This window comes from Python bivittatus, unplaced genomic scaffold (assembly GCF_059951505.1).
Source record: "Python bivittatus isolate LINGU-HERP-01145 unplaced genomic scaffold, Pbiv_v1 ctg000840_np1212, whole genome shotgun sequence".
NCBI lineage: Eukaryota > Metazoa > Chordata > Lepidosauria > Squamata > Pythonidae > Python > Python bivittatus.
The window spans coordinates 38,439,441-38,445,440 of record NW_028277113.1 but is presented as its reverse complement, the minus strand read 5'-3'; the positions used below and the strand labels follow the sequence as shown (position 1 = coordinate 38,445,440).

The following is a 6,000-nucleotide window of genomic DNA, read 5'->3' as shown; positions in this document are numbered from 1 at the left end:
ACATCTTTGAGAAAATTTGAATATTCCATACCAAAAAAAGTGAATGTTTGGAATCAAACTCCCATTGTGTGTTTTGTGCCAACAAAACTTTCTTAGTTTTGTTGGCACAAATTCTGCCAATATATTTTTGGAAGTCGGCATTATATGCTCCTTGCAAATAGGAAAGGATCAATCCGGCTGTGGATATGATTTAGGGGACACTTCAGGGGAAACTTATTGTCCAGTACATTGTTGTAGTCAATGGGAAGTGTACAGAGCATGAACTAAAGTGGACAAATCCATCTTTTCCAGCAAATAGAATAGTTGGCAATTAGCCAAAACTGATGACTTCTTCTTTTTTGGTCCATTTCTCAGTATGATAATCCAGTCTGATAATTTTTTTCTTATTGGCGTGACCCTCATAAATTAATTTTCATGCTCCAGGAATTTACTCCTTTCCACTCTATCTTTCCACTAATCATCTACATGATCTTCTAGTACCTATGAATGCGTGCTCAGTAATCTAAGAAACTTTGCTAACCAGAAACCACATTATGGTTCCATCTTAATATATTCTCTGAATACTGTACTGTGAAATAGACTACTTTTTGATAGCTATTTGATAAAAAGGTATTCAACTAAATTTAGGAGCACTAAGGTTTAGCAACATGAGTAAGTTGCTCTACAGATCTTTGTTAATTTGCCTACTTCAAGTTAATGAATCTTTCTGATTAGTAATTGAACGAATGTACTGAATTAAGAAAAGATATTGCACCATAAAATGATATTCATTTTGACAACTTTACCTTACATTTAATTATTTATTGGAGTATTTTATGATCTACTAGCAAATGCACTGTAATATATTTTTTTCTAAAAAATAATTAAGTCTTAGTAATACAGAACCCCTCAAAGACATTTTTAAAAATATATGTGAGGTGGAATGGGAAAAGACAGGCTAGCTATGCTAAAGATCAGATGAACACATTAGCAATATTATACTACATTTATAAAAACACATATATACAATGCAGGGTGTCCTATATAGCATTCTGTGTTGTTCAATGACTGTCTGCTTCGTTTTCATTGCTAAAGTTTCCCTTCTGTAGTTTATAATTTCCATTTTGATGATGTGCCAAAGTAGATCTATTATTAAGCCACGCACACTAGTGATCAGCTCATATGACCAATGGAACTGTGGTTCTGCTCCAAACACAAAACTCACCACTTTCAGATGTTTTTCTTATGGAGAAAAAGCCACAGTCCTTCACGAGGACTGTGTAACTCACCTTTGTAATCCTCAAATGAGCAATTTTCTAGTGCAAATTAGTTAACCCCGGTATTACTGAGTCAAGAGAGATCAGTAGATGACATTTTACATACACACACATCATTTATTTCATTTTATTTATTTAAAAAGATTTATATGGCTGCCCATCTTATGAAATGCTATTCTGGGTGGCTAACTGCAATAATAAAAGCACAACAACAACAACAGGCACCCAGTCTAGCAACTACATCCATCCAGCGATATAGCCCGCAAGGCTCATGCTATGCTACAATGTGTTTTCCTTGGTTGTGTCTTAGTAGACTCAGTGAATTCAGATATTGTTTGTAAACTATAGTTTTAGGCTTAAGGAATTGACTGAACCAACACATTATTTAGCCAACCAGAGTTAAAATAATCTGTGTCATAATGTGATGTGTGAACAGACCAATGTGATGCGGTGATGAACATTTTTCTCAGGAAAATCCTACATGGAATCAAAGAATCACACAGTTTGATGCACAGGCAGCCGTCTCCAGAGATCAATAGCAAACACTTCTAAAGTTTTCAAAAGCAGCAAATGGGCTGTAACCCAGCAATAGAGCAGACGCTTTGTATGCAGAGAGATTGGTCCAAAATAATCCAGTGAGTTTCACGACTAAGTAAGAATTTGAGCTTAGATTTTCTAGGCCTGGTCAAACATTCAAAGCGTTACTATTAAGAACTCTCTTTTATTATTTTTTAAGTACTTTGTTCTTCCCTGTCTTTGGTTTTGCCTAAAGCAGACCTTTGATCTTAACCTCAGATTCCATCGGAATGTGTCAAGTGGGACAGCCCCCATGTTAAGGGCTTCATAATTCCACGGCAGGGGGCACTACATAAGGTTCAGAAGCATCTTTGTCCACAAGCTGCACTTTGCTGATTTCTAATATAGACCATACATAGTGGTAGAGCTGCAGAGCATCACTGAGGCACTCATTTTTATCAGAATCCTAGACAGTGTCAGGTATTTCCAAAAGGTTTTTATCTAGTGGGTTTGGTTTGGTCTGGTTTCTTTCTCTGCTTTCATATATTCAACATTTTCAGGAATTCCGTGGCGACGGGTGTCATGATTTTCCACATGTAATCACTGTAAACCAAAGAAAATAACAAGAAAAATATTGTGATCTTCCTTTAATCAGGAACAGTGCCCATCTGCCCAGAAAAACCAAACCAAATGAAACTAAATGGGCAGGATAATTTCTGAGAGCAAAAGGAAACATCAAGGGGTACACATTACTATTATGGAAATTTATTTTCCTTTAGCTTTCTTCCTGTTAATTTTGTTACTTTTATGCTACTGTAGCTTTAAGACAAAAAGCCTTTTCTCATTTTCCCTTGTGTTAGTCATGGCCACCTTGGGTTTTGGAAAAGGACAAGCCTTCCTCCACATTTTCTTCCTTCTTGTTCCTCTTCCTTTGAATTTCCCTAACTGCTTTTGCATTGTTATTCCAATGCACCCTCAGCATTACTGGATCTTTCCCCAACAGCTGAAGAGATTAAGCCTCTCAACTGAAGTTGACCTTTACCACAAGTATACGCAGTTTAAAATTCTTCCTGTTTACAATCCTCCAAACTTTTGTTAAATGCCCATATCTCAATAAGAGATTAATTGTATCTAGCCCTGTCCCTGACCGATGTTAATAGCTCAATTTCTTGGCCACTAAAGCTCATCCCTCTATCGTTGTTTCTATGATTTCCTGCTTGCATTGTCCTGGTTCTTTAAGAAATGTATAAGACCTATCTCAAAATTCTGAAAGGAGGATGTAACAAGATAAAGAGAGAGATACCTAAGCATCCTGTCTCCTATTTCTGGATTTTAAAATAAAGTATTCATGGCTTTTGCTCTGTCTAAAAGTGCTGGAAATTCCTGAACACCAGATTGCCTTCAGATACAAGACTGACCACAACCTCCTTAATAACCTTTCTGTGTGAATACTTGTGACATGTTTTCAAATTTGAAATGTGTCCAGCTGTTCAGAAAGTGACTTACTGTGCCTTGGCTATTTACTGCAAATATTATAGAAATAATGCCATAAACTTTCAGTCACTCATTCCATGCAAGCTAAGCCCAGGTAAGACCAGGTCTGCAAATTTTATTTTGCATTATATACAGTAATTATATCTAAACTGGCCTTTCAACATATTTGCAAAATGGCTACCACAATGGGAATGACCATTCGTAAAAACAAACAAACAAACAAACCTATTTATCAGAATAGATGCCATCTACCATCTCAGAGGGACCTGGCAATGTAATACAGGTTGTCCTTGTTTAACAACTGACTCATTTAGTGACCGTTCAGTTATGATGGTGATAAAAAAGTAACTTTGCAACCAGTCTTTACATTTACAACCTTCACAGGTCTGTAAAGCAAAGGAAAGCTGAAATAAGATCATAAGCATAGTCGCAGTTTCACTTCGTGACTGCTTCACTTAATAACCAAGTTGCCAGTCCCAATTGTGGTTGCTAAACGAGGACTACCTGTAACCTAAGAAAAAACCTGTTTGATCCCTAGACCATTTAGTTTAGCTTTCTGTGCCACAACAATGGCCAATCAGAGGCATTCAGGAACCCTAGAAACACAGTCAGGAGGGTGATAGCCCAGCTCCACCACTCCTGAGTAGTAGCTATTATTCAAAGCATGTCGCTTATGATTCCAGAGTTAGCAAATTGCCATCAAGCCTAGGAGCTATTGATAGCCCAATCCTCTGTCAATTCATCTAGTCCCTTTAAAAAGGACCTAAATGGGAGTCCTCATCACATCTGATGGCAGGGAATCCCACAGTATTGTGTTAAGCACTTTTTAAAATCAGGCCAGAAATCTAGCTACATTTTGATTCACTAGATGAATAGCCCCCAGTTTTAACACTTCGTGAGAGGAAGAAACATTTCATCCTCTCTCTCTACATTTTATATCTTTCTTTATCCACCATTACCCCAAAGTGCCAGGTACTATATTGTTTCCTCAGGTGTGAATTGATCTAGCCCAATAATTACATAGGTTGCCCTTTTTCCAACTTTAAGTAATATGCGCTTTCAGATATATTCCAAATCCAATGTCATTATAGGTTTATATAATGGCATTATTATATTGACAGATTTTCAATACCCTTAATAGCATTTTCATTTAGCTATGTATCATGACTGCAAGATCCCTTTCATGCTCAGTCACTGCCTGCTCAGATCCCATTAATCTATAGATAAGAGCTGGATGTTCTGGTTCCAAACCTTTTTTTTTTTTGGATGTAATTGACAAATGTGACCACCTGGTGACTCACACCTAGTGGTGACAGAAAGGGAGGAAATGGGGAGAGATAGTGCTTAAAATTGCCAAGATAGCAAAGAGAGATATCAAACCCAAACCCAATTGCTTGAAGCCTCTCTCCAATTTGAAAACTGACCATATTCCTATAGTCTTTCCAACTTTTCAGCCACGAGAGTACCTATTTACCTATCCATAGCTTCTTACCTGGGAGCACATTAATTCCTAAAGACACTTCTTTGCTTACCCTTATTGTAACCCCAGATAGTTTCTTCTGAGGATGTACAGCTGATAAGGTTATGAGTAGAATCAGCACACAAGATTTATAGGAGAGAAAACTATACCAGAAGCAGATTAGCAGAATATTAGCCACATCATTGCATATGGGCAAAACACACATAAGCAAGCAAACTGGATAAACTCTGGATAAAAATAGAAAAACTTAGATGGGAGAAAAATCAAATGCCCTTAGAATATTCTTAAGCTTGACAAGAGTAGCTAATTAGATAGTCATGTCACTGAAGGTGAGAAAATCAAGCAATCAAGAATTAAACAAATGAGGAAGAAAAGACGGATTTCTCAAACAGAATTTTGTTTGGGATGTGTTGAGAATATATCAATCAATCAAAAATAATAATCCTATCAGCTCTGTAATAACTCAACCAACTGCCCACTACAAGTAGAATATCCATGTCCCTTCTTAGTAAGTGGATGGTAATGAGGGCTATCTTCCTTTACTCACCAGCTGTAATGAACCAAAATTAGTGTGAAGTAGCAACATCACTGACACTGAGTAGGCGACATTCAGTGAGGTCACAAAACCTTGGTCCATCTTCATTTATTCAAAGAAATAGCACCTTGGAAGTAGCTTTCCTCTTTAGAGTCTAATGCCTCGGATCTCTAGCAAGGGATAGAGGAACATTCCGATAAAGGCAGCTGTAGGAAGTGATTGCTCTATGGTTGAATTAACAGTCCAGGTGGATATAATTAGATACATATCAAATCAATGTTGTGGAAGTTAAGTCATTTACTTCTTGAAGGCAGGAAGACATAACAAATAAATTAAAAGACTGGTGGTTTAATTTTTTTAAAAAGCATTAAAAAACATTAATAATGATTCATGAAACTATAAACAAACACACAGCACCAGGAAGCTGTTACAGAGTTGCGTATTACTTAATGTTATAACCTAGATGGAAAAATAGCTAAAAGGTATAGGCCAGAAAGAGACAGGTTTAGAAAATGCAACAGGATTTTTTCAAAGAAAAGAACATATGGTTAAACCATTTGAAAAAGTGCTACAGTAAAGAATAAGAAAGAACTGGGGAATAAAAACAATTTATTCAGAAAGAGTAGAGGGTACACCAAATGAGACCCAATTTGGTGTAGGAGTTAAGGCACCAGGCTAGAAACTGGGAGACCCTGAGTTCTAGTCCTGCTTTAGGCACA

At 36.9% G+C, this 6,000-nt stretch overlaps 1 protein-coding gene across 2 annotated transcripts in view; it reads right to left on the bottom strand.

Annotated features, from left to right (window-relative positions):
- Positions 1 to 339: 339 nt before the first annotated feature.
- Positions 340 to 6,000, bottom strand: part of LOC148213733 (uncharacterized) — a 228,929-nt gene continuing 223,268 nt past the window's right edge. For both annotated transcript variants that reach the window (XR_015794042.1, XR_015794041.1), the window contains exons 3-4: positions 5,294 to 5,451; positions 340 to 2,375 (exon numbers count right to left, since the gene is read on the bottom strand). The gene's annotated coding sequence lies outside the window, so the exon portion shown is untranslated. The remainder of the gene's footprint in view (positions 2,376 to 5,293; positions 5,452 to 6,000) is intronic.